Source organism: Elaeis guineensis, chromosome 11 (assembly GCF_000442705.2).
Source record: "Elaeis guineensis isolate ETL-2024a chromosome 11, EG11, whole genome shotgun sequence".
Taxonomy (NCBI): domain Eukaryota; kingdom Viridiplantae; phylum Streptophyta; class Magnoliopsida; order Arecales; family Arecaceae; genus Elaeis; species Elaeis guineensis.
The window spans coordinates 95,922,238-95,946,418 of NC_026003.2; the positions used below are offsets into that span (position 1 = coordinate 95,922,238).

At 35.1% G+C, this 24,181-nt stretch overlaps 1 pseudogene; it reads right to left on the minus strand.

The window, feature by feature from the left end:
• Nucleotides 1–528: 528 nt before the first annotated feature.
• On the minus strand, nt 529–19,370 carry LOC105053572 (serine/threonine-protein kinase PCRK1-like; annotated as a pseudogene).
• Nucleotides 19,371–24,181: the final 4,811 nt, after the last annotated feature.

A 24,181-nucleotide genomic window follows, 5' to 3' on the forward strand; every position in this document is an offset into this window, starting at 1 on the left:
AAAAACTATTCACACAACTACAGCATCGAAATGATTACTGACGATTAAATAAAAATCCACGTGATCTCTCGTATAATCATGCCTATACTCAGTACTAGTTATTCTTTAACAACTATCCGCACTTTCGCTTAGTATCTCTACACTGTAATTAGAGACTCATCTTTCCTGAAAAACGATCTATGCGTGATCTATCCAGTTCGATCACCGTCCCCATGATCGTACTATAATCGAAAGTAATTTAAAAATTAATTATACATCCTTTAATTTTCAACTCTATGAAATATGTATCTTAAGTATTAATTTATTGGACAATTCAAAACACATCACACTTGAATGAAAAATAAAAATTATTCTTTTATTGATCAAATCAATATTTTAAATACAAATTTGTGTCCTAAAAGATACAATGTATTACAGCAGGAATTCCAAAATTCTATATATATAAGAAAAATCTAACATATATGTATCAACCAATATATGGAACCATAAGAAAGATTTTTCAAGAAGACGACATTATTCTCATTGTGATCACAAGGAAAAACAAGTATATTCAATGTATTAAACTTAGGTGAGCAATAGCATTCTCACATTACAACCTCCCATCATGCCGCTGGTAATTCATTCTGGTTGCTGCTAATAGAATGAGATCTGATATCAATATCACAATGCAAAACTGACCAAGATTCACTTGTGGTTTCTTGTTGCCGCATCACAACCAAACTCAGAAATATAGAGATCCTCATCATTGATGTGACAGAGGATATATACAGACATTAAGCATACTTCAAAACATGTATTGCTGCTAATTGCAACTAAGCTAACAAACTTCATAACATATATTTCTCATTATCATTGTCATTGTCATCAACTCATCATCAGTCTCCTTGCAAGCTTTGGTGTCCCTCCTTGCCCCACAAGCCGCCTCCCTTCTCCCACTTTCAAATCCCCAGTCCTCTTTGAGTTCATCCCTCTCTTTACACTTTCTTTAGAAGCTGCTTTTCTGAAGAACACAGAGGGGGCTGTGGAGTGCCAATCTCCATTTTCTCTATGATACTTTGCACCATCTTTAGCACTTCACTCATCTTAGGCCGTGATTTGGCATGGCGTGTCAGACACTTGTTTGCCACTGTTGCAAGTTTTGTTGCGGATTCTAGAGAATAGTTCTCTTCTAGCCTTGGATCTATGATCATGTGAAATTTCCTAGTGCCAGATTTGTATGGTTTGACCCAATCCACGAGTCTCTGCTCGGCTTTTGGGCGGTTCCTATCCATTGGACGGCGGCCGGTGATAAGCTCATAGAGAAGAACCCCATAGCTCCATATATCACTCTTGACAGTGAGGCGCCCAGTTTGGATGTACTCAGGAGCTGCATAGCCAATGGTTCCCACAACCTGTTTGTTTTTGATTACAGAGCAATCAGATTTACTTTCAAAGCATCTTTCTTAGAGGATGCAATTCTATCTACCTTGAATACAGTTAGCAACATGATTACTACCATTTAGTGGATACTGGATAATAAATTAGGGTAGTACTTTTTTACAAGACCAACTCTTGAGTCATGCAAACTGTTGAGTTCCTCATTAGTTTCATGAATTTTAGTCACTACAGAATCATCATAAAAAAAAAAAAAAAAAAGAATTTAATCACCACAGAAATGCAATAAACACATTCTCAAAAGGCTCTCTTGGTGCAAGACTAATATGCAACATGAACGCTGAAAATACATGAAGAAACCTGTATTACCATGCTTCTAATCAAAGCACAGTATCAATCATCATTTGCTAAAACTTTTACAACTGAAACCTTCCTTGGGAGGTTTATTTTGGGCTCACTGGCTATGCAGCCAGAATCTTCCAGCTGATATGTTGTTAGCATAGATTACAACCATTGACACAGCAATTTCCTACATATAGATGAAAATATTAAATTGGAGACTACCAGGAAAGAAGTGGGAAATCCTAATTGACAGATTTTGGTTTCCAACTTGTGATCATCATTCATGTTAACTACTGATCAAATTCCCCTGAAAATAACTGTGCTTATGATTATGTCGGAAGAGTTTTTAAATATGTTTTCCAGATGTTTTTGAGTGATCATTGTCAAATGCTCTATTCCCATTTGAAGGCTACTGTACCACGCCACTTCACTACCTCTGAGGGGTCAACGGGAACCCATAGGACTAATTTTTTATTGCTTTGCACTGCATCATCAGGTCAACCATTCACATAATGGATATGCTTTGTCCTGACCTCACCTATTGGCATCCTTACCTATCTTGTCTGCTCTATGTTCTCTCATTTTATACTTCCTGTCAACTTGTAAAACATTGTTTCTTGTTTCTTCTTTGAATTGGTCAATGGTAAGTTGCTGACTTGTGAAACAATATTACCTTGACCATGGTTGCTGTAATCACATCCTGAGATGCTACGATATTCCAGGCAGATTCTTCGAGGACCTATCATTTAGAAGCAGCTCATCTAGGCAGGATTGTCTATGCATAAACCTGGGGAGGTGTTGATCCACTTGGGCATCACCTGATGTCCTGGCAATTGTGCAAAAATGCCAAGTTACTATATCTAACCCATAAAAATACCACCATTTGGTGTCATTTATAAGTCAAGGTACAATCCACCATAGTTTGAGTATATTTTACAGGTGGCTTCAACCTAATGGCAGCCCTTCAATTTGTTGCCAATTTTTTGGCCAGGGAAATTATAGGTATATAGGGAGAATTGCAGGAATTATGCAACTGGAACCCTATAAGGATTACTTAGACATAGCAATAATTGCAAAAAGGAGGCAAGAAAAATGTGATTGGACAATTTGCATATTATATTAAAAATAACATTATAATCTATATTTTTTTTAACAAACCTTTATGTTGAAAATTAACTTTAGAAAATCACAATAATTAAGTAAAACATGACCAAGCACATACATCAAATCTTAACCTATCCATCACCAAAAAATACTAAATATTATCAACTGATATGAAATTTCTTTGAACCATACGTAGACAAATTTCAGAAATTTTTATAATTCATGAATGAATAATAGTCCATGAAACATCTTAAGGAAAAGGAGTTGCCATGTAGGATTCTAGGCATCTGATCATCTAGATGACCTGAATCAAGACTTTGCAATCAAAACTTTTCAAAATGTTCCCCTCATCATCCATCATGAACATTCATACGTAAAAGCTTATATTCTGATAGTAAGCATAATAAAGCAGCTGGAAGGAAGTGCCTGATGCTACTAAGAGAGACTAATACTAGCTGGATAAGCAACAATGCTGAGGCATATAGATGATTGTATTGTACTCACTGCTGTTGAAACATGAGTTAACCCTTCTGCTGGTCCTTGTCTAGCCAAGCCAAAGTCTGACAATTTTGCATTCCAATGCTCATCCAAGAGAATGTTGGAGGCTTTCAAATCTCGAAAAATTATCTGTGCATACAAATTATTTTTGAGTAAATGATAACCTTTTCACGGGGTCAGCATGATCATCATTAGCAACAAAAGCAGGCTAGAGGTAAGCAATTAAACATCAAAGTTCATGTTCTGTTACTGCTCATTGACACAATAAAACAATCTTTAAGTACTTTAGAACTGGTGGCTGCATATTGTTACTGTTCATTGACACAATAAAACAATATTTAAGTATTTTGGAAAAACTGGTAGCTGTATGTACTGGGATTAGTAGCTAAAATAAAAGTACAAGTTAAAAATATTGTTTTATTGCTTTTCTCAAAAAAACATTCGTTTTACTTGTTTATTGTAGTAATTAAAGGACAATATATTAAAGATATGCTTCTTAAAACTGAATGAACATTTTCCAGAGGCTTAGAAAAATATATGTAGTATTCATGGTAAAATTTTATATGGATCTAAGCTCAAATTAAATTTTCAAATTTTTTAAATTTAAAAAATATTTTTAATTTAGAAAATAATAAAAATGTATAATTAATACAATTAATATTTTGGTTTGTTAGCAAGAAATTTGAAGCGAGTTGTCATTCAAATCCTCTTCTAGATAGTTTTCTCAAGTGGTTAAGAGCAATTAGTTGACCTTTGTCCTCATCCACGGAGAAATCGTCTAACATAGAGATGCCTCAACGATCTTGTATATCTTCACTACAATCTGAGATTGAGGCTGAAATGCATTCAGGAGGAAGTTGAGCTGAAGTACTCGGATTTGATGATGGATGCTTTTGTTTATGATGATGAAGATCTAATAATCGGATGGCTTGTGGGCCAATAGTAAGAGCTGGAGCTTAACGAGCCAAGATTGCCTCCACAATCGACCAATTTTGTAGCTAGCGAGAATAAGATAGATGCTGAGCAATGGGCAAGCAGCAATATTCTACGCAAGCTTCCAACTGATCAGCCATAACTAGAGGGATCATTGGGGAGTTAATCATCATGTGACTCCAAATTCAAGACATCTTTTTGAGATCTGACCGAGAGATGTTTAGATGAGGCCAACATGCTCTTCGGCTATCTTAGACAATAAGATGACATCCATCCTCCGAGCATAGCTAGCTAGAGTAGGGCACAAGGGAAGGATAGGTAGTTGCTCAGCATAAAGATAAAGAAAAAGAAAAGATAGTTGCAATCTTGATGGAGAGAGTGGAGTCAGTTCACTCAGATTCAAGGATCAAGGAGAGCAATGATGACAATTCTGATAGTTATGGATCTAGTAGCCACAGAGGGAGTGAAGGACAAGAGACTACTGTTTATGAGACGTAGCTATAGGATGGTCTTTGATTCATCGACAAATCTCAGTATATGCATGCTGCATAGGATAGGGACTATAGTGCACAAGCTAGTAAAGTTGCGAGAATACGATTATATATAGACGATGGGCTCTCCGAGGTTATTCAAAATATAATACAGCTATAGATGACCTCACATGTAGAGTAGGATCCATGGATGTACGAGATTCATCCTCATATTTAAGATCCTATTATCTACAGCCATAGATAGCTTATGATCTATATGGATATGGATATGGTGCATCCAAGACATCGACTTCCAGTGGCTACTACCCTATGGAGCTCGAAACATTTTATGGATCGGATTTTATTGCTACTATATTCGGATGAGCTTCTCCACAACTATACTATCAGCTGGAGGGCACCTCTCAGAGCCAAAATTTTAATGAGATATCTGAGACTAGTTATAATTTAGCATGCATATCTTATGGGATGAGAGTATACTCAGTATAGGATTATAATGCCGCTTGATTAGAGGGATAGACCGATGTGCATCCTGATTATGCATATATCCGGATATTTATGAGTGACATCGGCACTCGATGAGATTCTAGATCTCGATATGCATACGTTAAATACATGCAAGTGATTGTATTACTTTATATTTTATATTTTATTAATTGATTTGAGAATCTTAGGTTCAATAATATCTAGTCCTTATAAGGCTGTCCCTAGAGCAAAGCATCATGTCAAGCTTAGATCCACGTCATGCACGATTATTACCCTTATCTTTTGCATGGAGCGGAGTCAAGATTTCGATCCGAGGGCGGATAACTAAACAAGAAATTCACCATAGCATGGAAAGTTAAAACAACGATGCTCTCTGAAACCAAAATGGGTGCATCTCTTTGGTTTTTACCTTTCACAAATCCACTACCACCACCGCTGGCTTCTACCTTCCAAGACTTGAGATCCATATAGGGCATCTCTTTTGTTAAATTCTAAACAATGCCACGTTAACACAGAAAGATCGCTCATATATGTCAAGAATATAATTAAGGATGTACCAGAGTAATAGAAATATCAAATAACATCAACAAATACTAATTTGGGCTTAAAATCATTTAAGAAACAAAAAAAAAATGATTAGAGATCTTTAAAACCAAAAAAAAACTGAAAAAAAAAAGAAAATTTGGAAGCGGGTTCAAAACTGGCATGCCTTGCCATATCGTGTGTTGGTACGATACTGGTTTGGTACCATACCGAATTGGTAGCTAACCAGTATGGGTTCCAGCTCCGATTCTAGTTCAACGGACCTTGGCCCAAATATTTATAATATCATTTGATTAAACATCCAATGAGATTGATAGAGGGGCAAAAGAGCTTACCCTCTAGGATTTCATTGACCAATATATGTAGAGTACAGGATGTTCATATATGACAACATAGGCCAACAACAGTAATAATACAACAAATATATGGCAACATAAGCCAACAATAATACAACAACAAATATAGCAAATAATATCATAAAAACCTCCACTATATATGGAAAAAAATATGCAGTACGAAATATATCCTAACATCCCCCCGCAAGCTGAGCATCCTTGGCATAGAGGGCGAAGATTGGTGTGCAAAATTGAAAACTGAGAAGTGGACAAAGATTTGGTGAAGATGTCAATAAGTTGTTTGTCAGAAGAGATATAGACCACAGCCAAATCACCCGATTGAACTCTCTCTCATAAGAAATGATGATCAAGTCCAATATGCTTCGTACAGCTATGTAAAACAAGATTTGCAGCAAGATATGTTGTGCTAAGATTATCACAATAGATGCGAATAGAGTGTCATAAGGAGACGCCAAGATCACAAAGTAGACAATGGATCCAAACTGTCTCGACTAGTGTGTAGGTCACAGATCGATACTCCACTTCAGAACTGGAGCAAGAAATGGTAGATTGCTTCTTAGTTGACCACGAGATAAGATTATGTCCAAAAAATATGCAATATCCTGAAGTGGACCTCTGTGTATCTGGACAACCAGCCCAATCAGCATATGAAAAAGCAACGAGTGATGGATTCAGACAGCGGGAGATGGAAATACCGTAGGATAGTGTCTCGTAAAAGTATCGGAGAAGATGTTTAACAGCTTGCATATGTGTCTCGCGAGGTGCATGAAGATATTGAGCAACCGTCTTAACAGCATATGAGATGTCAGATTTTGTGAAAGTAAGATATTGCAAAGCACCAATTATTTAAGGATAGATAAAGGGATCTACAAGAAGACGCCCTTCATGAGTCGAGAGACGAGCACTCGAAGAGAGGAGTCGCAACCGACTTACTTGTGAGAAAACCCTTACGCTCAAACAATTGACGCACGTATTTCTATTAAGTCAGATGAAGACCAGATGGTGAGCTAGTGACTTAAATATCCAAAAAATAATATAGAGATCCCAAGTCCTTCATTACAAACTCTCATTGTAAAATGCCTGTAAGAGTCTCTAAACAAGAGGAGCTTCTAGTAATAATGGTATCATCAACATACAGGAGAAGAACGAGAGTGCCAGAAGAGAAGTGAGAAATAAACATAGAGGGATCTGCAGTACTTCTAATAAAATGAATCTCAGAAAGAAAGGAAGTAAAGCGCTGAAACTAAACCCGAGATGCCTGGTTGAGTCCATAGATAGCTTTCCGTAGGCAGCAAACATGATGAGGAAAAGAAGGATTCACAAAGCCAGGTGATTGTTTCATATAGACTTCTTCAGAGAGCACTACGAAGAAAGGCATTCTTCACATCAAATTGTCGAAGCAGCCATCCAGAGGAGAAAGCAACAGAAATAACAGTACAAATAGTAATTGACTTGACAATCGATGAAAAAGTTCCTATAAAATCAATATCCTATTGCTGTTTGTAGCTTTGAGCCACAAGCGGAGCCTTGAGATGCTCAAGAGAACCATCTGCCTTTTGCTTAATCTTGTATATCCATTTGCAGCCAATGAGATTGATGGATGGTGGAGAAGGAACCAGATCTCAAGTAAAGTTAGTCAATAAGGCATCAAATTCTTCGATCATAGCTACATGCCAACTTGCATCCTGAAAAGTCTCAGCAAAAGAGTTGGGCTCGCTGGGAAGAGAAGAACTCTTAGAAGCGAGGAAGGAGGTAGACTCAGTCATATCTTTTGTCATGGATCAGATGAGCATAGAGTGTGTACAGAAAGATGGAGAAGGAATAATAGGTGAAGTAGATTAAGAAGATGGTGAAACTGGTAGGTCTGCAGTAAGTGGAGTGGAAAGGGGAGGTTCAGAAGGTGTAGGAGCAGGATCGGTTGTAGTGATGGGTGTAACAGCCCTAGAGGTTGTTCATCTGATGTAGACCCAGAGCTCTTTCTAATTAACAGCAATGGTATGGTTCTCATTTCTAATCTGTATGGCATCATGATTCAAGTTGGCAGTAAAATGAGTTAATAATTTAGAGGTTGGTGAAACAGACAAAGTGGATTAGTCGGTACAAGAAGTGCTAGGACTATCAATAGTAGAAATATGGATGAAATTGAAATAAGAGAGTGCATCAATAGTAGGACTCTCACCTAGTAAAGAAGGATTAGAAAGAAAATTTTGAAATATGTGAAAATCTGAAACAGTAGAACTAGTTACGTAAGATGTAGAAAATTTAGAGAGATAGAGATATGGAAAAACTATTTCAGCAAAGCAAACATGACTAGAAATGAAAATTTTTTTTAGTGCTTCGATATAGGCAACGAAACTCTTTATGCTTATCTGAGAGTCCTAAGGATACACAAGGGAGTGATCGAGGAGAGAGCTTATGTTTGGCAATATCCTGTAGATCAGGATAACACAAACATCCAAAAACTTTTATAAGTTGCAAGTCAGAAGGGACACAACCATGCAAAGCATTGTATGATAATTTTTCGTTCAAAACAACAAAGGAGTACGATTTACAAGAAAAACGATAGTTTGTAGGGCCTCTGCCCAAAAGCGAGGCATGCAAGCTTGAAAAAGAAGACTTAGAATAACATTGGATAAATGTCTATATTTTCTCTCGACGACAACATTTTGTTGTAGTGTGTGAGGACACCAGAATCTTTGAATAACCCAAGTCTATGAATATAAAGCAAAGAATTTTCATTTACATACTCCTTAGTATTGTCAGATTGAAGAATTTTAATATTGCGATGATAAATATTTTCAACCATTGCTTGAAACTTTAATAGTTTTCCAAAAACCTCTTGTTTAAATTTTAAAAGATAAATCCAAGAATAACGGGAGTAATCATCCATAAATATGACATAATATTTATATCCAAAAATAGAGGGAACAGGTGCCTGCCATACATCTAAATGCACAAGTTGAAAAGAAAAAGCAGATTTTAATTCAGAATCATGAAAAGAAAGTTTGATATGTTTTTCCGTATTGTATGCATTACAAACCGATAATTTGAGTTCAGAATGATCATAAGAAATAACTTTATTTTCTTTAATAAATTTTTAAAGAAAGCAAGACTAGGATGACCTAACTGTCTATGCCAAATATCTCCACTAAATCTCGATGCAACAAAAATCGACCGTTACTTATTCCCTACACTTGCAACTCTAGAAGAAATTGGATAGAATGAAGTTCCCAAACTACAGCATCTGAGAAGCTCCTTCCCCATTTTCAGATCTTTTACAGAAAAATCGAAAGATTAAATTCAAAATGAGAATCATTATCATGGCAAAATTGATGAACAGAAAGTAAATTTCTTTTGATAAAAGGAGTAATGAGAACATTTTTGAGAGCAAAGGAGTTGGAAAGAGTACTCAACTGTATTTTACTAATCTGAGTAATATTAAGTAAATTTTCATTACTAACTAGAATTTTTTCATGCCCATTATAAGGTTTAGAGAAAGAGAATACCAAGATTAGCAGTCATATCATTAGATGCTCTAGTATCTAGATACCAAACTTCCTCACCATGCTCTTGAAGGCTCATAGCAGCGAAGGTCTGAGGAATATCATTTACGGTGAAAGCATGATTGAAGCGTTGCCTGCACTGAAGAGCAAAATGATAAAATTCTCCATATATCTAGCATTATGTGCCAAATCATGGAACATGGGGTTGTTGATTAGGTTGATTAGGCTGAAAAAAGGGCTGAGGATGTGTGTATGCTCTATTATGTCCACGATCAGGATTTGAATTGTGTCTGCCACGCTGTCCTCGGCCTTCACAAAAACTATCCCTACATCCACCACGATGACCTTGACTGTAACTTGCATAAGGGCTTCTCCTTCAATGGTGGAAGGAGCAGGTGCTGTCGTCAATCCAGCACGACGTTGAACTTCTGTTTTTTCTTGCATTAGAAGTGATCGAAGTTGCTCAAAAGTAGGTTTTATCCCGTGTGTGTTTAATGCACTTACAAATCCTCTATATTCCTCTGGTAGTCCAAGAAGAACAGTCATGACCAAATTGTGATCCGACTAGGCTTGACCAATTATCTGGAGGGCATCTCCTATGGATTTAACTTTTTGCATATATTCACTCATACCCATTGATCCTTTCTTGATGCTTCGTAACTCAGATTTCAGAAAAAATGCTGTAGAGACAATCTTGTCAAGAAAGTATGCCTCAATGATTTTTCATGCATCATGGGTTATTTTGGGTGAATTGGATATGACCATTTATAGTATGCTAAGAGAAAGAATAGTATTAATCCAGAAAAGTATGGTGGTATCTACCTTCTTCCATACTAAATACTTTGGATTCACAATTATCTTCTTATCGGTTGTTTCAATAATCTGAAGAGGGATAATACTGATCCCATCCACATGCGAAGTAACACCAAAACTCTCTAAGATATTTTAAAAAACTTGTTTCCACACCAAATATGTAGAATCTATGAGATCTAATGGTACAAGAGTTTTGATGTTAATAATCGATAGCGTTGTGGTAAAAGAAGACATGTTTGCCACTACAAGAAAGTACCATCGGAAGAGAAAGAGATGAGATCAGAAGTTACCAACAAAGATCACTTCTCAAGAGAAGCCAAGCAGCACCAGGGAAGACCAAAAAAAAAGAGCAGCAACAGAAAAAAAAACCAACAGCTCAAGGAGAGATCAAGCAGCACCAGGGAAGGCCAAGCGGAACCAGGAAAGATCAGGAAAAACTGAGCGACAGCAAGAGAAGCCGAGCAGCATCAGGGAAGGCCAGCGGCACCAGGAAAGACCAAAAAAAACGAACGGCACTAGGGAAGACAATAAAGATCACTTTCCAAGAGAAGCCGAGTAGCACCAGGGAAGGCTAGTGGCACTAGGGAAGATCACAAAAAAATAAGTAGCAGCAGGAAAAAAGCTAGCGGCTCAAGGAGAGACCGAGCGGCACCAGGAAAGGCCAAGTGGAACCAGAGAAGATCAAGAAAAATCGAGCGGCACCAGGGAAGACTGAACGGCAACAAAGAGGGGTGGTCACCTAGGAGGAAGGTGAGGTTTTGGTGGTTGGTGGCTATGGATCAATATCCCTAGTTAGGGTTCCTGCTCTGATACCATGAAAGAGAGGCAAATGAGCTTACCCTTTAAGATTTCATTGATCAATATATATAGAGTACAGGATATTTATATATGGCAATATAGGCCAGCAATAGCAATAATACAACAAATATATAGCAACATAGGCCAACAATAATACAACAAATAATACCATAAAAACCTCCACTATACATGGAAAGAAATATGCAATATGAAATATATCCTAACAGAGACAATATATACTTGGCATATATGGATAAATTATAAAGGAAAAGGAGCATGAACCTTGATGTTGAGGAGAGCTTTAAGATGGAATAAAGTGTTGGGAGTTGAGATCTCTTCTAAAGAAGTTGGAAGGATAAAGAAAACAGTGAAAAAAAGTGACCAAGAGAAGAATACGTAATGAAATTAAAGTACTCAGTTTGGTTTATATATCTTTGAAAATAGGCGGTTGATCTTGGGAGCCCAAATATTTTACTCAAGTGCCGCACCAACTCTAGCACCCAAAATTAGATTCCATTTATTCCACGTAAATCCTATATTAACAGGTGGCCAGCAACAAATCAAGAGATTAACAAATAAGCTAGGTGTTTGACATGATTTAGAGATCTTACTTCTAGAAACAATACCTAGAATTATGTCATTTGCAATGAATAAGCCAAATAATATTTTTTTTAAAAAAAACTGTACCGGATGCAAAACAGGAGGGAGGATGTGTGAAGATGCAATAATATATCCAAATATAAATAGCATAAGTAGGAGAGATTGTGACATTATCTAACGCTTCTGACTTGTCAGTAAACAATCCATGCACAAGACAAGGTAGTTGTTGAGATACTGTAAAAGATTGTCATAATGGTAGCGATTGATCATTTCAATCTTATCGGTGATTTCAAATGTCCCCATGCAACATGGCTCTCACACATGTATCCCAATTCCGAAGTAGTACACAATGAATGGATTGAAATATCTAATAATGAAATGTTGAATCTAGAATTGGTGATTTGATATCAAGTAGGACCTATAGAACTTTTGGGTCTGAATTTTCTTCAAGCAGCTAGAAAATTAATAAGCATATTCTGTGAAGATTGAGGTATTGACTAAGATAGGGCTGTCAATTGATCTGAGAAGCTCAAGCTCTGCAAAACATCAGCTTGAATTAAGCACGAATCTAGCATGGTTCATATTTAATTGAACCAAGCTTGAACTTGATTCACAGGCTCAAAATTTTATATATGTGCTGGTGTTGTATTATTTATATGGAGTGATAAAATATTTCTTTTTACACTTAGCAGATTTTCTAGACATGCTTTATGATTAAGGTTTTTTTCTCTAAATTTAGTTATTTAAATAGGTTAGACATTTGTTCAAGCTTGAACCAAGCTTGATTCAAGCTTAATATAAGCTTGATTTCAAGTTCTAGCTGATCAATTAGGCTCATGTTTGGCTCCATTCTTGAATTAGGCTTGATAAAATGAAAGAATAAATGACTTGACCTCAAAATTCAGACTTGAAAATAATTTCAAGCTCATTTTGATCATACCCAGCTTGATCGATCTTGACTTTATTACACTGTTAGACAAGATATCCACAATTTCTCGATAACATTAAAAGCACTGCCTATGATCTAGGTAAAGCAAACTGACAAAAAGAAACAGAAAATACCTGGAAATCTACTTCTTCATGCAGGTATGTCAGACCACGAGCAGTATCAAGGGCTATCCTAAGTCTCATGGCCCATGAAAGAGGTGTAGCGGATTGAGTTGACAAATGATTCTCCACACTCCTATTAGGCATAAATTCATATACAAGAAGACGTTGGATTCCTCTTTCATCATCTTCTGCACAGTAGCCAATAAGTTTGACAAGATTTGGATGTTCAACCACCCCAAGAACATTAACTTCATTTATCCATTCCTTGTGTCCCTAAAGACAAAATTAGGAGTGAAATTTCTCAAATCAGTTTCTTTCTAGTTGAACATAAATATCAATGCAAATATCAAAATTAAGCATAAATTCACAAGCTAATAGGACAGTCACTCATTCGGAAAAGAAGTGAAGAAAAGAGTAGCAAGCTCAGCAAGTGAGGCATTTATTGTATACCTGCTATCATGAACACTTTGCCATATAAGTCAATCAATATACATAATCAGATATTCAATATGTTGCTGAATATATTGTCTAGGCTATCTGAACATTCTTGAATAACCAGTTGTCTAAACTTTTGCAGAGATTTAAGATGGTCCCAAAATTTCAATGGTTGATGAATGGTCGTCCAAATGAAGGTGACTACTACAATTGAATTCATGAAATTTACTGGCACCAATTTATCTACTGCAGCAGTAACTAAAAAGCTTAAGTAACTTTCATCCATTAATAAGTATGAACATATTTGGCCGAAAAGGGGAAAAAATTCTATAGGACATCTTTTCCAGTGAACATCATGTCTAGGATTTTGAGACAGGATCATAAACGAGAATAATTGGGTGTATACAGTAATTGGTTCTATTAGCAGTCAATATTCATGCAGATTTTTCTTCAAGTTTACTCATCTATTTTTATTGGGTATTGAATCAGGGGGCTCAGACTGTGGAGCCCAAATTTACAGAAACATTCAGTCTTATCTCACCAGTCACTTCAAAGTGGAGAAAAAGTCTTAGAAGGTCAAGTGTTTCAGTCAGTACTTAAGATATGAACCATTCAACCAGAAAAGTTGCATTGAGGATTAATTGTCAAGCAATAGTTGAGTGAAGAAAAGTATTTGGCAATCATACAACAATCATGAAGCATGCCTGCACTTCATTCTATAGCATTTTAACTCTCATTTTTCAGCATAATGAACCAAAACAGTAATGTTTATCAGATTGAGTATCTCTGGGAACAATTTTTGATGGGAGATCATTTTTCTTGTCATACCGTTTTCACATTTTATTTTGTCTTTTGCTTCTTCTATATTTTGGTTATTTAACTTGATAAAGCTTTCTCCAAAATTCCAATGTTACATTTAACAGATTTTCATCAAGTCAACTTCTATTATATCATATATGGATTGCATACACCATGACATCTAATAATGTGTATAATTAATTGGTTCATTTATAACATGTGAAAAGCAATAACCCCTCCTGCTTAAATCTTGGCATCAGCCTCCCACCACAGCACCACAGAAGTCACCAGCCTCCTGCAAATGTGTCCCATGCTTAATTTTGCTTGCTTATAAATGTCCTTAGGATCCCCATACAACCCCAAAAAACACCTCATTTCCTTAATCCCAATAAATCAAGCTTATTTTACTAAATCAAGCTTGTTTTACTATATCATATGTTTTCTCTACAGCATGAGGGGAACATGCTTTAGCATTTCTCCCAAGGTTTGCCGAACTAGTGCCAAGGGCTGTACCAGCTGGTGATTGGTTTGGTATGGTACTGGTGTGCACTATACTAGCCCGATACATGCCGAAACTAAGGTAAAGGAGAAGAAGACGGGGGCGAGCAAGGACAAGAATGGTGGGAGGGGAAGCGAGACAACTCACATGGCTGCGAAGATCCTGGTGTCGATCCAAAGAGGATGAGGTCGAAGAGGCCAATGTGACGGATGAGGCCCTTGCCTAAGGTTTTCCTCCGGAGAGCGGAGGACCAAAACCCGGAGCAAAGGCTGGGAGAGATAGATTGGGAGAGAGGGAGAGAGAGGAGAGGGAGTAGAGGAAGGGAGAGGGGGAGAGAGAGAGAGGGGGGGAGGGGACTTACCTAGGCATAAAGATCCCCGGCACCGACCCAAGGAGGATGGGCATGAATAGACCAAAGTGATGAAAGAGGCACTCATCATGGACAGCAGCAATGTTAGAGGGGGTGCTCAGGTTTTTCTCCAGAGAGAAGACAACCAGGACTTGGAGTAGAGGCCAGAGAGGAATATCGAGAGATAGGGAGAGAGGGAAGAGGCAAGGGGATTCAGGATAAATTGGGAAATGTGGAGTTATTAGAAAAAGGTGAATGGTGAGAAGTGAATTTTATCTCATAGATGACCTGTAAACTAATTTTATAAGGAAAATAATGGATGCCATGGAACAATGTGAAGTTTTTGTGAGAGGAGGAAATTTAATGGCAGTCATATATGATGGTAAATTGCAACGATAGCTTTGCAGTGGATGCTATTCAACTAGACTAAGAGTTCGAGAAGATGTAACTGCAGAGTGACTAAAAAAAGGTATCTGTTCCATTTCAATTTCCTAACTCATTACCGTCAGTAAGTAATCTTGTCTACTTCTTTTTTTAGTATTCTATTGGTAATCTATTCATTGTCAATATATGTTATAATGTTATATAGAGCAGGACAAAGAAATAGTTCATAGACTTTGTTCCTTATCGTGCCAGCAAGAGTAATCACATGAATAAAGCGTGAAAAAAAGCTGAGCTCCAAGTGACAAGCTAACAAGGAAAAAGTCATTTTGTTTGTGGTGGGGGGGGGGGGGGGGGGGGGGGCGGTGTGCACTTTACATGATATCCTGTCCATCAAGAAATTGTGTTTCATGACATAATTTAAGATATTGATCAGGTGTGTCAACCATCACATTCAGGCGAGAGCTTACCAGTTGAAATGCTGATATGTTATATCAGTAAAGAAGACAGAGACACAGGCCAAGCATAAAATATTTATGATTATTTATTTAAAACAAGTTTTCAGTTTGTGTTCTTCAAAATGACATGCATTGGTAGTATAATGTTTTAATCAATGACCATTTTATTTCATGGAATATATGCATGAGCAGAAGTTGAGGGACAGCTCAAATTCTATATCAACCCAGTTCGTGCAGTAAATCACCCACTTTTAGTTTCTGCAATCTCTCTCTTTTTTTCAGTTTCTGTGTCATTTTTCCAGATTTTCTTCTGCATGGGAATGCCTATATTGGTCTGCATGATAGCTCTGATTTTGGCATAGATAAAAGATGACATTGACAGGGAGTCATAGATGGTTCTTTAGTGGAGGAAAAAAGTGTAGTGCATTGAAAAATCTCATTGGCATCAATTTCAAAAAGAAATAGCACAATGACGTGCCTCAAATTTGGTATTAGTGCTCAAATCTTTCATGCACTTTCTTCTATTTTCTAGTGCTTCACCTCTTGAGGTAGTCTTTGTGACAATATTTAAAGTCTCAGTATCAGGTCCCATACCAGTGCCTTGCCAGTACAGTTCACTACATTACACTATGCCCCCATACTGACATGTGGCAGAGTCAACACAGGACCCGAACCATGTATCAACACAGAGGCATATAGAACCACCATACTGTACTGGTATTATATCAGGTCAATATGATAATCCTATACCAAAGAATACAATTTGGTATTTAAAACCTTGCTTAGTGAATGTTGTACACAAGCAAAAGCACAGAATTTAATTCATAAACAATTACTCAAAGAAAATAGATTGTTAAATATAAGCCACTAAACAAACTAGCAAACCATCTAGGACACTTGTATAAGACCTTGCAAATCTGAGGTATATCATTTAATTCAACCCAAAACCAGTAAAAGAACCACACTAATTTGATTGAAGCCCAATTTAATTCCCATAATGGAAGTTTCAGCCAAATTTGACCATCATAATGACTAAACAAGATAAAACAAAAAACGTAAAACTAGTAAGAAATAAAGGCATTGGCAACACAAGTACTTGCATGCCTCAGATGGCACTGTGTCATTCAAATATGACCAGGGAAACACAGCTAATTGTAGCAACTAAAAAATGATAAGACTTTAATTCCAATAGAAATCCGTGTTTGTGTCAGCATGCCATCTAGATAATCCCTCCATTCATATCTCTCATGTAGCTGACAACCAAGCATTTATTTTCTCCTATATCTACAATGGCAATTCCTAATGGATTGACAAAATCAATAAGGCAAATGATGATCCTCAACTATCCAACAAATAGTTGGACTAAGAATTAGTGTAATAGACACTTCATATCTATAATTAGACTAAATGGCTGATTATGTGATAATTACCAAGATAAAATATAATCTATAACCATGAAATTGTAAAACATTTACATATGCCAGTCAAAGAACTTTTCCCCCTTGTTGATTACCAACAAAGTGTTACTCAATTGTATGATGAATAAATGACTTAATGTTATGAAGAATGAGTAACGCACTGACTATTTTGGGGAAAGTAAGATAGTGATTTTAATAAATGAGACTTATCTATTCATAAGAGACTCTAAATAACTTGCCTGCAGCCCTCTGTGATGGAGTTGTTTTATGGCAACATCTTGCCATGTGTTTGAATCATCAAAGCTCCTGATTGTGGCCCTGTAAACACATCCAAATCCACCTTCTCCAATCATTAGCGAGCGGCTAAAATTCCTTGTGGCATTCCTCAGTTCCTGAAAAGTAAATGTCCTGAGATTGCATGGCCTCCGTGAGAAACCACGGAATGGAGACCTCCCTATGGAGTCAGCACTCCCATCTAAGATATTTAGCGAGCTGAACTCAGACTTGGACTTCCTCATATCACGATCTGTCAATGTGGTACTGCTTGGCATTGCTGATGGAGATTTTCTTGCTTGAGGCTTCCCCTTCTTTCCATTTGAGAAAGGGAAACACTTCATAGCCTCACTTTGTAAGACCTTTTATTTAACTCTGCAGACTGAAATTCACAAAGGAAGCGAGATACAAAACCATGAGCCTTTTGTGTAACAAGGAACTAAAATGTCTCCATTACATCACACACAACATTATATAGGACAATTAAGATATATATAAACAATCAACAGTCCACATCAAAAGAATTTGATTGTACACTAAGATCAAGCATCAGAGACAACATTTTTTCTAATGAAAGGAGAGGAAAGACTCATTAAACATGTAAGAAATATATCAACAAGCATCAACAAAAACGACAATTTCTCCCTCTCAAATCATGTTCCAAAAGCCAGCCTCTAAGAGTGAAAACTTTTCACCTTCATCAGAGCAGAAGTAATCATTTTCCTCATATTCAGGTTTCATATAGCAAGATAGATATCCTTCAGGTTTCTTCAAGAGAATCCTTCACCATTTAAATTTCATTATCAAAATTCACATGTGCATTTAAAGCGGAGATTCTTTTCCAGATAACCAGTCCATTGATGGAAGAATTTGAAAAGAAATTTGGAAGAAAAAAAAAAAGAAATGGTTGCACGAGAAAAATAACTTTTTATTTATTTTGTTTATTAACAACCATCTTCTCAGTAGGTCGTGCAAAACCCACCATTTGCAGTTGTTCTTCAGAAAACCACACATAAAACCATTACAGAGTAAAGAATACTACGCCACGAAAATAAATCTCAACCCATATCAGAAATTCCACATGGCAATCCTAGATTACTCAATTCTTCAGAAAGTTAGCAGGTAAATCACCACATTATGCCGACGTAACCTCTTATCCTCAAACAGTTAGCACGAAGGAAGACGTAGTTTGTAAAAATCTTTCTCCTCGAAGGCACTACTGATTACCAACTTCAAAATTCCAATAACAATCCTCACAAAATAATAAAGAAACTTCTTATTCTGTCAAAGACGATCCCAGAATCCAAGTTCTCACTTCAAAATCCTATCTTTCTGGTAAAGCTCAACAAAACAAGCAGAAGAAATAACAAACCAAATGCTTTCGTAGAAATTCCAAAAATTATCGAAACGGAAGCCGGAAGAAACGTCCTCTTCTCTCGAAAACGATACAAAAATCCACATTTTTCTCTTAAAAATCCCATCCTTCCTACAAAGTTCAGTAAACCAGCAAAAGAAAAGAATAAACCAATGCATTCTTACTTCAAAAGAGGAGCTTTTTCTTCTCGCTGAACTCAAACTTGCTTTCCTGTGAGAGGGAGCAAGAATCCACCGGACTCCTTATCTCTCAGGGGCTTGAAGAATTCCAAAGGCTCAAGGGGGCCCTCAGAGAAGACCAGGCGCCGACCATCCCCGGCAGTAGGTTTCAGCTCACCCAGATGGGGACTCCTCACCACAACCCTGTCCCTCCTCGTCTTTCTGTATCTGCGCCTGGGGAGAGAGAGGAGAGGAGAGGAGAGGGAGGGAGAGAAGAAACGTTCGGGAGAGGGACACGTGAAGAATGGTCTTCTGAAAGGGACATGGGAGCAGAAAAAACCCGGAAAATGCACGGGGTTAGAACCCAATTTGAAGAGGTCTTTAGGCCAACCCCCTCTTTTTCTAATGGCGTGAGCGAGTGACGTCTATATTGCTTTTTTTTTTTCTCCTGCATAAAATTGTCTATTGCGAACAAGGTAAGATTGTGCTAATTTTCTAAATTGAATGGGAGCCAGTAGAACTAGTTGTTTGAGAAGAGAAATATCTGTTGCATGGTTATGATCCAGCCAATAAAAATTATTTGCAAGGAGATTAAATTATTTTAAATTTTAATTTTCTTTGCAGGTGGAGATGGGTCTCAGTTTACTAAAGAACTAGGATATGTTTATAATGAAATATCAAATATGTCATTACTTTGTCTTATTACAAATGCTACAACGCAGCCCTATTGATATGGAAAATTTTGTACGCATGGAAATTGCTTGTGAATGGCTCCACGAGACTAGAAAATACAAAGACTTAGACTTGAAGACTAATGGGAATTCATGAACTCATTTCACACTTTTATGACGATAGGAGACCATCATTACAATTGTGAAGCTCTCTGTCCATGCATTCTTACAATGACGAGGCTCTTTTTATTTATACATCTATTTTTAATAAAAATAAAAAAAATAATTTTTTTTATATAAAATATTTTTTGAAAAATAAAATCATGAGTTCTATAAATTAGAGTGGGTAATATCTCACATGTCAAATCATAAATTTTTTATCATAATAATATTTAATTTAATATTATTTAATTTAATATATTTAATTTTGATGTCTCCGTGTGTAAACACAAGAGTCTTTTTGAATTGATAAATATATATATAATATTAAAATAAAGATACTGTAAATAATCATTTGTCAAATGTGTATAAATGATTTTTAAATTCACGCGGAAACACTTCTTCTGCCGCGTGAGTCGATGTTGGTTGGGATGGCGATACAGATGTCATGCTAGTTGCTTGGGACGAATTGTTTGCGGGGTTAACTAGAGATGTATTTATTTCAGCAACCAACAACTCCATTGAAGTGGGATGGCAATAGCTTCCCTTTTAAAGGGGTTTGATGAGACACAACTCATTAAGATCTGACCTGATGTTTTATTTTTTTTATTAGAAAGTATCAGATATGGACCATAGCTAGCGAGTGGACTTCCTTAAACCTGACCACATGTCAGGTATGCATCTTACTAAACTAAATTATCGGAACAAAAATAGCGCAACATTGTTTAAAGAAGAACAAATGCCATCATAAGATTTGTCAAATTGTGTTTGGCACGTTGTTTTAAAATTGAGGTTATGGGATGACACACAGGTTAAAAATGCTATATTTTAGACACACTTGAGGGTGATAGCCAAGACGCTGAGAAAGAAGGATGCCGGTCGAACTTACCTGCTTTTAGCTCATCCACGAAAGAAATTTTTTCAGATGAAGCTAAATGTTAAAGTGATCCACAACCTACCGAATATGTTTTGCACTCTTTTTAGAGCCGTAGGGAAACAAAAAGTGCTACGAGGAAAATATATAAGAATTTTGCTTCTCTGCATCATTTATAAGAAATAATTTTAGAATATTAAAAACAAATCTCAAATAAAATAATATATTGATTTTGCCATATTTTAGGCATAGATTTTAGAAAATTTATTAATATGGCAAAAACTTTACCTTGCTTTCTAACAGGCAAATTGTCCAACAAACTCATTGTCTATGGATTGGAGTCAGGAATTTTCTTATAAATTACTAAGATCCTATTTGGTTGGGGTAAAGTGGGTGAAAATTACTTTATCAAAAATGTCTTTGGTTCATTTTCGACCATTTGGGTAAAAAATTGAAGGATGGAAGTCACTTTAATATCTAAAATGAGTTTGATTTAAAATAACTAAAGGAGCGGGGAACTGACTCTGGTCTTTGGAAGCCACTTGAAAGTTGAAAGTGAAGAGATTGAGAGAAAAGGGCCCCGATTTTTCTTCTATCACAACGATCATATTGTTAATAATAGAAATATGATTAATAAAACTATTATTTATTTTTTTCCAATAAATAGTATTAATAATATCGATATGATTTATGATCTGTAATTTATTATTATTAAGAATGATATTATTTACTATTAATAACTAGTAAAATGAAATAACTATTATAATATTATTTAGGTTTTAGAAATAATATTACTCTCATAATGTCAATAATCGTAAATAATGTTAATCATTTAATACTATTACTAATTAATAACAGTAGTATTATCTTATTAACAACAATTAGTAGTAATAGGATTTATTTTTATTTATCATTGATAATATTGTTATTTGTTCTTTTTAAATATAAATAGTTAATAAAAAATATTTTATTGTGTCAATATATGGTAAAATTCATATGTAAGAACAATAAAAATAGCGTTACTAAGAATATGCAGTAACTAATAGTAAATTTATTTTTATTAAGTAATAAAGTTATTATTAGTGGTAAATAACAATGATTAATTACCAATATTGCTATTGTTGCCCAGATAGATAATCGAAGAGAAAGGATGAATTAGATTTTTTAAAAATTTTTACAATTTTAAAATTGATATGTGTTCGATTAAAGTAAGCTAAATAAGTATATGATGGAAGGAATATATATGTATAGCAAAATAAATGATAAATTAATATACAAGACAAGAACAAGCAATACAAACATACTAATTTATAGTGTTTGGGTGCTAAACCTAGTACTTACATCCACTCCTTAAGTCTTTCTACTTGAAAATTCTACTATAATCCTCTTGATTATAGTATGATTATTTTAATCAGACTTACAATCAATCTAACTATTTATTTTAGCGGACTCACAATCAATCTAGTTAATTTTGCATACAAAATCAACCCAAATGATTTTGCATACAAAATCAACTAAAATCTTTTCACAAGTTTCTATTCCAAGAAACTTGCAAAGAATCTAGATATATAATAGAAATTTAAAATAACAAGAGCACAATAAGAATAAAACTCATTGAAGCTCGATTAAAGTTGATGATAAATACTCATTAAAACTTGAACTTCTTTTCTTCAATCAATAAGAAACTTCTTTAAAGATTATTAAGATGTACTTAAGATAGCTCTTTCAATAAATCCTCTTGAATCATTTTTTTAGCTCATTCAAGAATATTCAATGTCTTCATCAAGAACTTGAGTTTTTCTCTTTTCTTCTCTCTTGGATCCACTCTCTTAGTTCTTGATAATGTGTGAAAATGTTTAAATCCTCTAAAGAAGCCAGACTAGCCATTGGGGATCAAAAACTAGCTGTTGAAAGTATTTGAAAAAATCTAAAATTCTGCAGAGCTAGTCGTTACTGCTGTTAATGACAGTCGAGCTGACTTGAGATCAAGTAGGGGTCGACTCGAGCATTGTTCCATAGAAACACTTCTTTATCTTGCCTGAAAGAGCCGGCTTGTACTTAAGTAGAGGTCGACTCGAAATCTGATATTGAAATATCCATATTTTATCTGATCAAGAGGGTCAGCTTGTACTTAAGTAGAGGTCAACTCCACACCATGCCACTCAAAAAGTATGTGTCAGAGTTGACTCTTTTAATCTAGAGGTTAACTCTAAGTCTCTTTCTTTTGATTTTTTGTAATGTACCATAATTCAATCATCTTCTTTTGCTTTCAAAATTTGTCAATTATTTTTTCAACTTTAGAATTTATTCTTTTAAATTTTTTCATAATTTTTTAAATATTTAAGCTCATTATGCTTCCTATAAAATAAATTAACTTCTCAAAAAATACACAATCATTAGTATCATACTCAAATATTTTGTATTCATCAAAATCAATCCTTAGGTCAACAATCTTTTTTTTTTTTATAATGATAAAACTTTGAATATATACAAAATGAAGCATAGTATGATTCTAAGATTTATGCCAATTTATGCATAATTAATATAAAATAAAGAAGTAGATGCATTGAGAACATACTTCATGAATAAATTATAAAATATTTAGGTTAACTCAAGCATATACTCAACTTATCCTCTCTCCCTTTTTGACAACATAAAAAACTCCATTTTCAAAATTATCAAAATCAAGCTTGTATAATCATTTCAAGGTAAATGAATCATATCACTTTTAACTCAAATGATAATTTTTATTAAAAATTACTTGAAAGATAATCTCTTTTTTTTTATAAATAATCTTTCCTCCTTTTTAAAAATGCCTCAAAAGTTTAAAAAAATTAATTTTATTCCACTCAAGATTTTATTATATAATTAATCTTAAAAATTTAAAGATATAAGCATGCAAGATCAAACTTAGAACTTATCATTTTCTCTTTTTGTCAAAATATTAATGCATGACAGTATAAGGCATTAGAGATCAAATTCAAAGCATTAAATGTAATAAAATATTTTGAGTTCAAATATAATTTTTTTTCAAAAATTTTTCAAAATCAATCAATTAGTATTGAGAACAATAGGTATGAGATTTGAAATTTGATCAAGACAAACATCATAAAAAGTAATGACAAACACTGAAGCACATGATGTATCAAGTAAATAGCAAGTTTCAATTTTATAAAGTATATCAAAGCAAATTTTAAATTTATTTTTGCTATTCTAGTACTCCACATTAATAAATTTTCAATTTTTTTCTCTTTATCTTTACAATTAATGCTCCACTTTATGTGTGCCACTTATATATTCTTTCTCCATTTTTTTAATTTTTCTCCCCTTACTCTTATCTCATTTTTTATTACAAATTGAGTCATTATGTACTAAAGTAACAAAACATGAAAATATATATTTTAAAGTATAAGAGCATATTTGTTTCAAATAGTATTAAAAAAAT